Raw genomic sequence first — 11,865 nt, forward strand, 5'->3', positions numbered from 1 at the left:
GAGAGAGAGAGAGAGAGAGAGATTGACATCATTCCTCAGTGCCATACGGAGTTCTGCGTGTTAGTCACCCACACTCGAGCTGAGAACAAGGCGGTAAGTAGCCTACATTCTAATCGACTGGATGTGATCTTATACTAAACCAGTTTTAACTTAAACAAACCGAACTGAATATATCTTTACGAGAGAGAATGCGATGAGAGCAAGCGGTCTCAAATGAGTTAACGGAGTTGTGCTGCCGCCTCGAAGTTATGTTCTTTCTTTCGCTCTACTTCTTTTTTTAAACCCACACTTTTAGCTAATGCAATGCTAACCAGTCCTATTTTACTACTATACAACAGGTTGTTGTTATGAGATTTATTTCGAGTTGAACACGATGACACAAGTTTTCACCTAAAAGTTTAAATTTGAGCTGAACTTCTAGGGGAAACAGTTCGAACGGTTTGAGTCTTTGATAATTTACTCATGTTTGTTAAACTCAAGCTGTTACTTTACCTTCCTAAATTGTGCATTAGTGAACATTGAAATTGTGTGCGGTGGTTTTAAAAGTAAAAGATATTTGTAACTTTTTCATTTGAATGTAAACTATGGCTGTGTCTCAAAACTTTATGAGATTCTTACTTGGCTTTATGGCATGTAATCGGCGTTCAAGTGTTCGACCACTTACGCCCAAAAATGCTGTCTAGGTAGCTGACGAGGTTTTGACACACATCCCATGAGTGACTAAATAAATAAATGCCCTCTAGTGTGGATTAAAGGGGTCATATGATGCGATTTCAAGTTTTGTTTTCTCTCTGGAGTGTTACAAGCTCTTGGTGCATAAAGAAGATCTGTAAAGTTGCAAAGACGAAAGTCTCAAATCCAAAATGATATTCTTTATAAAAGTTAAGAGTCAACCACGCCTACCTAAAACGCCTCGTTCTAACACGCCCCCACATATCTATGTCACTATGTGGAAATATTAGCATAATGCCACCCAAATGTGCACGCAAAGAAAGAAGCCGTGGTTTCAGGAACAGCAGTGGTGTTGCCGCAGCCATGTCAGGGAGACGGTGTGTGTTTTAGTGCGAAAGCAAAAGCACTTTATTTGGCCTTCCGGAAGTAGATGCAATTAGGAATCATTGGTTAAGATTTATTTACAACAGAACAGCACAACACAGAGGTTCGAATTTGTGCAATGCATTTTATGGACGACAGTTTTTTGAACCTAGAAGAGTACAAGGCTGGCTGTGCACAAAGGCTATTTATTATCTTTAAAATAGCATCATATGACCCCTTTAACTTTCCGTTTGTGTCTAAATGAAGGGTTTCAGTTGAGTCAGTTCAGGTTGTGTTTCTTACCACAAGACGTTTACAGTTGCTACAAAATGTTTTGCTAATTCTTCCCAAATACACACATAGGTGGTTGAAATGAAGATAATTAAAAAAAAAAAAAGTTTACTAGACTACAGATATATCTAGGTTTGTATCAAAGTCACGTTTTGTGTTTGTTGCAGCTGTCAAAAACGTGCCATAGTAACATCGACTCCCCCAAACATGGTTACTGAAGAAAGCAGTAATAACAAACACAATGGAACCTGGGAAACCTGTGCAGTTTTACAACTTTCTTGGCAGCTTTAATTTCATGAGTAATTTGACATTTGTTTCTGTTTTTACTAGAGTTTTTCTGTCATATAATTTTAGACTAGCACAGCAGTGTAAAAGGGGTATATTTACTGTACAAAACTGGCAAACAATGGATCTTTACTGTAAAAATACAATGATCAAGCATTTTGGTGATTGTATAATTTACAGATCTTAAATTATGTATCATTATACAATGGGGGCTGTTGAATGCTTGAATCTGATTGGCTGATGAGCGTTCTAAGGTATACAATTAATTTCACGACTAAAGTAGTTCCAGGCAGGTCTTGACCGCATTACATGTCCGTATCACTTCGTCAAATGATTTCAGTTATTTCAAAGGTCCTTACAGCTTACAACAGCAAAAGAACCGAAACCCACACAACAACACTGACCAAGCAAATACATATAGTAAACAGGATAAAAACGACTAATTATATCCATGTTTTTGCCACAAATTTACATTCTATTATGTACGGAAAACACACACACTCGCACACACAGAAACACACGCGCACACAAATGTGTTGTTAGCGCTGCTCTGCCGATTTTATTAGTAAAATAGTTTAGCAACTTAAAAACTACATGACATTTCTCACTAGCATGGTAATAATGGCGTTGTTCCTGAAACAGAACAGGGCTGCCAACTTTTGAGTTCAACTTGGAGTGAGAATTTCCACGGTGGGATGGGTGTGGGTTTTGGTTGGGGTTTTGTGAAAGAAAAAAAGTAATTTTGTCTAATGTCTGGAGTGGACACACCTAGTAGTTAAGATCATGATGACTGGTACTGTGTTTTATCTTAAAATTATGTAAAATAACTGTTGCAGTGCTGCAAAAGTAATAACATTTCTTTGGTTGATTGGTCATTGCAATTTTTGAAAGTGAATCCAGCATTTATTTGAGGGATTCAGGATATTTCTACTGAGGTGGGGCCCTGAGTCAACATGCTGTTCAGGGGGCCCAGAAACCATGCTGCATGTACAGGGTATGTGGCCGTTGGTCCTGTTAGCAGCACGAAAATCAAAACTTTTATTCAAATTCTGAATGGAAAAAAACATGGTTACTATAGTTAAATCATGGTAACCACAAATTAACCATGGTTTTGCTACACTAACCATAGTTTAACCATGGTATTTGTAGTAAAACTGTGGCTATACAAATGGTAATCAATATGCCAAAAAAAAAGATTACTACACTTTTACTGTAATAAAACCATGGTTAATTTTTGTAAGGGTGTAGCCTAGAAAGCGAGCGAATTGTGCGAATTACATGAATCATTAAAAAGCTGTCACTCTCTTCAGTTCATCACAAACTCACAATGTTCTGTTATAATCAATGAAGCTCTCTAAACTGCACAATGAAACTCTTATTTACATCATGTCTACACTTTGTTTTGATGTTTAGAGGTGAGTGAATTCTGACTAACATGAACTCAATGGCCAATCACAGGTGTTCAAAAAAATCAAAAGATATGTCTGCGATTGGCTATATTGCTCAATGCTACAAAAACACGTTGTAATAGAAACTTTCTATGCTTTTTTGAGTGCAAACACAAATACGCACTGGACCCTCTGCCAAATATGTGACCCCTTCTGTGAAACCCGGCTAAATTCGCATTATCTAATGCTGAGATAAAGAGCGTCAAAGTTGTGTTAGCCATAAAAATGACGAAAATAGGTCATTTGTGTTTATTGCTGTAAATGATGGATAATATCAATGGATTCGAGATACAGTTCTCTAATTTTCATTTATAACATGATAAATGCTGAAATTAATGATTTTATCGACACTACATCTTATTATTTTGTGCAAAAAAATTCCGGAGGAAAGGCAAGAAAACTGCGACTTTAGCCAGTTTCCGATTTCTGTGTCATTTTTTTCGTGGCATCATCGAAATTTCAAGAACAGCCTTTTTTTTGTTACTTAATACTCTGCCAAGATAACCCGCTTATTTTAAGGTCATTTTATGCCTGATACGTGTCGAAATAATTCGGTCTTTTGATGCTGATCATGACGCTGATGCTTCGGGTTGATGAATTCCTATCTGACATGAAGCGCGATGCTGTGAACGAGTGCATCGATCCGGGAAAAAAAACAAAAACAAAAGAATAGTTTAGATGTTTAAAAAATATATTTAAATAGGCATATAATACATATTATTACTGTTTTATTGTAGGCTAAAATAACTCTTATTATGTATTAATAAAAAGCTTTGTATGTCCTACGGAAGCAAAGCACTTGCGTCTGATGTTTCGGTTTTGTTTTTTAGAAAAAGAATATGCATGAATGAAAAAATAAAGTGTAGGACGTGCTTGATGTTAGTTATTAATCGTAATAAGACACATAAAAAAAAGATCTCAATGCGTTATTCTCACTGACTGACACTGACCTGAAGCGCGCACAGAAAGACGCGTATTACAGAATTACTGTATTTTAAAACATCTGTCTTGGCGTGTTTACGCACACATAGTCCGTTATGTCTTAATTGAACATTTGGAGAACAGTTGAGGAAAACATCTGATGTGTAACAAATATTAGATCTGTGCAATATAAACCTGCTGCCATCTGTGTCATTAATATTAATCATAAAAGAAAATAAAAGGAATCGCTCACTCACTGCTCTTGAGTGAATAATTTTTGTAGCTCTAACAATATTCATTTTGTAATGAATACATACAATGAAGACTATGCAGTGATTATTTTTACATTTGATTATTCAATTTCTGTTTTTCTTTAATTTTTTGTGTCGTGCCGGATTTCTTCCAAATTTTGCACAATAGCCCAAAGACATGAATTAGATTAAATTTATTTTTATAAATTAAATTAAATTTAAATTTTATATATGAATTTATATATTAATAACATTTTCTACTTTATTTCATTTTACAAATAAAATAAAAGTAGACCTTATATGAATCATTTCAGTGAATTGACTTGTAATTGTTGCTACAATCAAGCTCTTATGGTTCCCCCCATTCGTTTCAATGTTTTTTGTGCTTTTTGGACATAAATAGACCTGTTTTACAAAACTATAAGAATTTTCCCATAAATGTGTCATATGTCACTGAAAATGGGAGAATCTCAGCTATATTATATTATATTATATGTACATTTTGCATTACAAGCAGCTTGTGATGGGATGAAGAACCTTAATTAAAATATTTTAAATCTTATTGTTCTCAAAACACATAGCAAGGCACAAAAATTTCATACGCCAACTTTGGTCAATGTAAACTGTCTAATATTATCACCACCCCAGGTGTGCATTATTTTCGAATAATTCAATGGCCCGTCGTCAATTATTCCTTGCTTAAATTATATAGTGTTGGACAGCAGTAAATGCTACCTAATAAAATGCTAATTAAATATAAAATTGAATTGCAATGTACATAGCAGATAACAAAAATAACTCTTTAAAATAATAAAATCTATAAACGTCCATTTTCCAGTCATCTTTAACCAGAACCTATAAAAACACAATTTTACAGTATTTTATCTGAAAGTATACATATTGCCTTAAAGGTCATTCTTTTTGCTTCTTAAAAAAAGTGTGTATTGTGGATTAAAATTATAACATATTATAACTTCATTTTACAAAACTCTACAAAACAATTGTATTTTTTATGTGAAAGTATATATATTTTCTTAAAGTAAGGTAATTCATATTTTTTACTTAAAACATGTTTACAGTATTTTACAGTAAAACCTTAATGTATAAAAGTATTGCAAGTATGCTTTGTCAATTAAAATATACTTTTTGCTGTATACAGTAAGGTAACTTACAGTTCACTGGGCAACAGGTTTTTACAATAGCATTTAAAAAATATTTTTATTGGTAAAATCTACATATTTTCCAGTGTAGCTATTCCTGTTTCTTAAGCTCAGTTTTTTAGAGTTAACACATGTGAGTCGACCAAGGGAAAAGGAAATGAGAGGCACCGTTGTTTTGCATTATGAAAGATATTCTGGCGGTCAGAGAGGCTGATAAGTGTGCTGTGCTTGGAGCAATGATGTGGGGGATGGTGGGCTTGTTTTTTTTTTTGTCCCTTGTTGAGGGAACCACACCACATGCATCTTCACAACTGTGAGACCAACTTTACAGGAAATGTGAGGCCCCCTACCCTTAGTAGTCCACTCCACTCCTCACTTGAAACTCTCTCTGCAGTGTTAACATGGCCTGACTCTTTAAAATGCCTTGAGCAAAACAAGCCTCTCACGCCTCTGCAAGTTGAAAAGCTTTGGCTGGTATCCAAGGCAAATCTTTTAGAGCAGGGTTTCTCAGCACCTCAGCAGTTTTGATTGCTGTTTCGTAATTACTATGTTTTTTTCTGGTGTCCATTGGTATAGGAAATAAAAATGGAATGGAAAATCTCTGACACTGTTTATGTTTGCATGACAATAATTAAATAACAAACAAACCATGGTGGAAAATTTCCACATTTTTGCAAAAAATTATACATTTTGCATTACAAGCAGCTTGTGGTAATTAAAATATTTTAAATCTTAATGTTCTCAAAACACATCACAAGGCACAAAAATTTTCGACGCCAACTTTGCCTGAGTGTAAACTGTATCATATTATCCTTTTATTGTAATCATTCAAGACGTAATTGCAAACACATTTGTTGTGAATGCTTAACTGAATACATGATGTCAGCTAACCACATAACAAATATTATAGCTGTATATTACTACCATATGTACTGTATGTTACTCTGATACACTCATAAGTAGTAGTATCCTACACTATGTGTCAGATTGGTGATTTATGACCTGATTTATGACCCCCTGTCAGCGTTGATTGACAGGAACCAAATCACTAAGAAAGAAAGACAAAGCAAGAAAATAAATGTTTATAATGCATATAGAATTTAGAAAATCTGTTTCATAAACAATTGTGAAAGTTTTTAAATGCGGATTTGTAAATTATATTTTTATTACTCCACTAGATTTAGTCATCTTGTTCAGATAGCAGATGACGCAATTCACATTTTGTTTGTTTGGCTGTATTTGTTTTAAGACTCCTCGGCAAGTTCATGCTAATCCTTGCATGGGATAGAGAGCATGACGAACACATACCAATTCATTTAAGAAAATTATTAAACATTTGACTGAACTTTTTATTATTTTGACAAACCACCATTTCAAATTATTTCCCCTGAGGTGTTTATCCTCAAAATCTTTTTCATCACAACGACATTAAACATTAAAGAATATTATCAGTTACTATCGCCATCTTCTTTGACTCAAATAAAGCAACATCTCTGGTGTACGTAAGCATCTACAATGTGTGCACGTGCTAAAGATCTTTGTTTCTCCACTTCTGTCAAATTTGTTAGATGTAATGCAAACACATTTGAGAACTATGATGTTCCACACTTTTGTTAAGGTTATAGAAAAAAATCAAACATAATCTTTAATGCAGAAGTGTGTACGGCATTTGGCAAAAGAGAATTTAGAGAATTTTGAGCACATGAGACAGAAATCCTTTCTTCTGTTCTATTGTGAATGTGTGAATTGTAAATACTGTAAATACTACAGAGATAATCGATGAGTCTGTTTACATTTTGTTTTTGCATAGTTTTCAGGTGATGAGTTCTTTCTGATTGTGGTCAAACATGCAGTGCATGTTCATAGGAATTTATGAACAACTACAGCATAAAAATAATGCCACTACATCTAGACCTCTTGTTCATATAGCTGATGACGATGTTCACATTTTATTTGTCGTACTCGTTTCTGTCAACATTTCCGCTTGACATTAAAGAGTAGGCCTATGTGTACTCCCCTTCGGTCATAAGCATCTACCGTGTGCTAAGATTTTTCAGTTTTGTCCACTTTTGGCAGATTTGCTAGAGGGACTATGTCACCTTGTTGTAATGTGATTACGGTTAAGAAGCATAACATTACACTACACGCGCTTGAAAAGTTATAGACATACTCTTCGTTAACAAACATATTAAAACATTATATCGGACACCGACTACATCACGGTAGGAAACAGATAGGGGAGAAGCTTTGGGCTCTGGTGTCTAGACACCAATCCACCAAAGGTGTTGACCTAAAACACAAACACGGAAGCCAGATGCCCCAGACAACCTCCTTGCTTAGATGTAGACGGGTCGGTAGCCACACTGTTGGTGACTACGCATTAACATATACCGTATAGATCAAACAAATATTGATCCTGTTGAGGTGACAATACACACCCTTTGCTTAGCCATTTTTTCCACAATCAGGAAGAACCCAAACACCTCCAGACTGGAAGTTAACAACAGGTCAGGAAGGAACAACGCCATAAAACCCCATGGCACAGGTAAAAGATAAAAACATCATAAATCCAGTCATAAATACATCAAAAGTCAGATCTAACATCTGTTTGATCTTTTGATTTACACACCCCACTGTCATGTCAGTCAGGGGTGACAGGACCCCTGTGACATGGCAGTCAGGGTGACAGAGGGGTCATATAGCCATAAATCAGGTCATAAATTTGATCATGTACACATTTGACATATGACAACCTGTCAATCAACACTGACGGGGTCATAAATCAGGTCATAAATCACCAATCTGACGCATAGTGTAGGATACTACTACTCTCATAACTGGCAGATAACAGAATACTTCCTGATTGTAAGATTGAAACAAGCATTTTCTTTAAAGCTGCTTTGAAACAATATGTATTGTGAAAAGCACTATAAAAATAAACTTAAATTGAATTGAAGGACTTGTTAACAAAAACATACTGTTTATGGAAAGCTTACCCAGGAACATATACGCCAGTTACATTACAGTAAGCACACCTTAGCAGCCACCCACCCCCATTGTCTTTAGAGAATCAACTTACATTTGGTCCCTTCCAAATCCTGAGATTGTATTCACAGCCCTGATAGTTCTGAAAGGTTATGTCATTTATCAACTAATGTTTGCTTGCAGTGTGGTTGCCTTCCAAACCCAGTGTGTACCTCAAGGCTCACACAGAAAGTTTGGGCAGACCTTTTGTGAAAAGGGGTCCCTTTTAGTGAGTAAAGGGCACATTTCTATGAGCAATCAAATTGGAATAGTTTGGCAGGCATTGAGGAGCCTCTCAGTTTCAGTAATATGAGAGTCCCAATTGACTTTGGTATGCAAACTAATTCATTCAGATGAATAACTATGCAAATGAAAACACATGGAAGGTTTTCATTGTAGTGTTTTTATCTGATAAAACTTAATCTAAAAGATTAGACAGGAGTGTTGATTCACGGTAACTTGGCCAGAGTACCAAGATATTGACATTTGCTCTATTTCAAATCATGAGAATCACTGTTATCTTTAGAAGAACGTCACAATTCGCAGGCTGCCCACGTCCTAGTGCAAATATTACTTTGGCCTAATACATTTAGAGCCACTTGTAGGGAAACTAATAAGTCTCTTTCTCTTTCTCTTTCTGCGTTACAGCTGTTGTAATTCCTCCTGATTAGTTTTCTGAATGGACCGCTTGTTTCTCAGCTTAAGCGAATGAGAACGTTCTGGATTCATTAGCTCTGGATTGGTTACTTTAAGCTCCTTGCGTTCGTTTTGAGCATAGTTCACTTTGAGTAATGAACAGTGGGGGAGACTCGTCTGTACCGCCACTTTGCTGACTAGGTGGGTTTGGCGCGCTGGCCTGAGATGTAATTCTGTTTGGTCTGTAGTGAGGCAGCCGTCTGCCAGAGAGAGATGGTTCTTCCGAATCAGCTGAATGTCAGCTGATCCCACATCCCCCACCCCATTACCAGCGTCTCCCTGCTCCACCGGACACGGCTCCCTAACAGATGAGGAAAGTCTTGGACTTCCTGTTTAGCATAAAATTTCAGCCTTGCTCTGCAGTCACTTTGGCTGTGATTTCTGGGGTAGCCTTTGTTTTCTTTTAAAGTAAAGTGGTTGTTTCAAGGATGCTTGTTAAGGAGATCAAGCAGGCCATTTAAGTACCATGGATCAAGTACAGAGCTCTAGACTGGGAATTGTGGGAGTAGTTGCGTTTGACAGTCATCAATCTAAAGATGGATTTGCTGCATCAGTGCGATTGGTCCAACGCAGTCAGCGGTGCTTAATGTATGTGGATTTGGTGGGGAGTACGAGGGAGGTTCAGCCACATTCTTGCAGTCTCATCAGGAATCAGCAGTTGTGGCATTTTTGTATTTTGTCTTGTACTTGTGTTTTTGAAGAATAAGTCGACAGACAGACTTTCATTTAGGTCAATTCGTCATGACTGTCGGTGAGAACAGGACGAAGTAAAACTTAAAGGTGCAGTAGGAGATCTTGGAAAATGCTAACTTTAGCCTGATAGCACTGAAAGCGAACGTCCCACCCTCACTGCAATCGCCGTCCAGAGCCACGCCCCCTGAACGCATATACGCTCACAGACCAGAATACCAGAGACAACATTACTACAATAGGCTATATCAGCGGTTCCCAATTCCAGCCCATGTTCCGAAGTGAAGTAAACTTCAACGGATTTCCGAACACTCTGTAGGGATCATATCGATCGGAACACAGTTCATGCACGTAGTTCACTTCTAATGAGCTGGTTATCTGAATCGGGTGTGTTTACTAAGCGAGACATGCAAAATATGCAGAGCGGGGTGGCGCGAGGACTGTAATTGGGAACCACTGGGCTACATCATGTGTCATTCACAGGCGAGAAAACTTTAAAAGTACTACAATACCAGGAAGGAAGATCGGGTTGTTGATGTTTGTCTGCCATTCTCGCTCTGTCTGCACAGCGTGCGTGAACGCGCTGATGACGTATCCTGTCTGCGCGAACCGGGTGCGCAGAGGTATGCTAATACATACGTTGACAGGCAGGACCGAGCTCGGACCGAGCGTTTTGATTGGACGAACATTTATTGGTCCTACGCCTTCCACAGAATATATACAGATAAATACATTTAGACCACTTAAAATAATGATTGCTATCGGGATGTGAAGAGACTTTCAACCAGCATAACAAAAAATGTTTCTGAAGACAATCACCTATTGCACCTTTAAATGTATAATTACACTGTAACAAGGACATCTTAATATAAAGTGTAACCCAGTGCTGTACCGGGTGAGCTACCGAGCAAGTTTACTTCAGATAACCCATATGCAGCTAGTTATGTGATGCAAACGTCAAAATGTTTTAGTTACTTTTTATATAAATCCTGACAGTAAGCAACTTATATGAAGCCCCCATTAATTCTCTCTGAGAAAAAAGAAGGCATCAGATCATTTTGTTTTTCTCACTCTCTTCCCGATAACATCTCAGAAATATCCATAACAAAGGAAGTTTGTTCTATCAGTGAGAGAATTCAATGCAAATAGGAGTATGGGGGAGTAGGGTCGGGAGGGGGCCTCTGTCGTCACGTAGTTCACTTCTAATGAGCTGGTTATCTGAATCGGGTGTGTTTACTAAGCGAGACATGCAAAATATGCAGAGCGGGGTGGCGCGAGGACTGTAATTGGGAACCACTGGGCTACATCATGTGTCATTCACAGGCGAGAAAACTTTAAAAGTACTACAATACCAGGAAGGAAGATCGGGTTGTTGATGTTTGTCTGCCATTCTCGCTCTGTCTGCACAGCGTGCGTGAACGCGCTGATGACGTATCCTGTCTGCGCGAACCGGGTGCGCAGAGGTATGCTAATACATACGTTGACAGGCAGGACCGAGCTCGGACCGAGCGTTTTGATTGGACGAACATTTATTGGTCCTACGCCTTCCACAGAATATATACAGATAAATACATTTAGACCACTTAAAATAATGATTGCTATCGGGATGTGAAGAGACTTTCAACCAGCATAACAAAAAATGTTTCTGAAGACAATCACCTATTGCACCTTTAAGTAAAAGTTAAATGATTCTTTCATTTAGCACTACCTCAAATAATTAGTTTCTTAGGTTGACTTTAATAGGATGATTCACATAACAATAGAAATTCTGTCGTTTACTCACTCTCAAGTACATCAAAACCTATATGACTTAAATTTCTTCTGCATGTGGTGCACAGAAGAAATAAATTGAAGGGAAAAATACTGTGATCTTTGCTCTTTTCCATGCATTTATGAGAAATGTGGACTGTAGCTTCAAAAACGCCTTCAAAGTGGTTAATATCGCTTCATGTGAGGAAGTGACTAAACTTTAAAGGGGTTATATGATGTTGCTAAAGAGAACATTATTTTGTGTATTTGGTGTAATGAAATGTGTTTATGCGGTTTAAGGTTCAAAAAACACAT

General features: G+C 37.2%; 1 protein-coding gene across 1 annotated transcript in view; it reads left to right on the plus strand.

Moving 5' to 3' along the window:
- The window catches only part of LOC107685657 (CMP-N-acetylneuraminate-beta-galactosamide-alpha-2,3-sialyltransferase 2-like), a 23,898-nt gene continuing 12,033 nt past the window's right edge, over nt 1–11,865 (plus strand). Inside the window, exon 1 of the mRNA XM_016482320.1 lies at nt 1–93. The gene's annotated coding sequence lies outside the window, so the exon portion shown is untranslated. The remainder of the gene's footprint in view (nt 94–11,865) is intronic.

Source organism: Sinocyclocheilus anshuiensis, unplaced genomic scaffold (genome assembly GCF_001515605.1).
Source record: "Sinocyclocheilus anshuiensis isolate Anshui unplaced genomic scaffold, SAMN03320099.WGS_v1.1 scaffold257, whole genome shotgun sequence".
In the NCBI taxonomy this organism is placed as follows: domain Eukaryota; kingdom Metazoa; phylum Chordata; class Actinopteri; order Cypriniformes; family Cyprinidae; genus Sinocyclocheilus; species Sinocyclocheilus anshuiensis.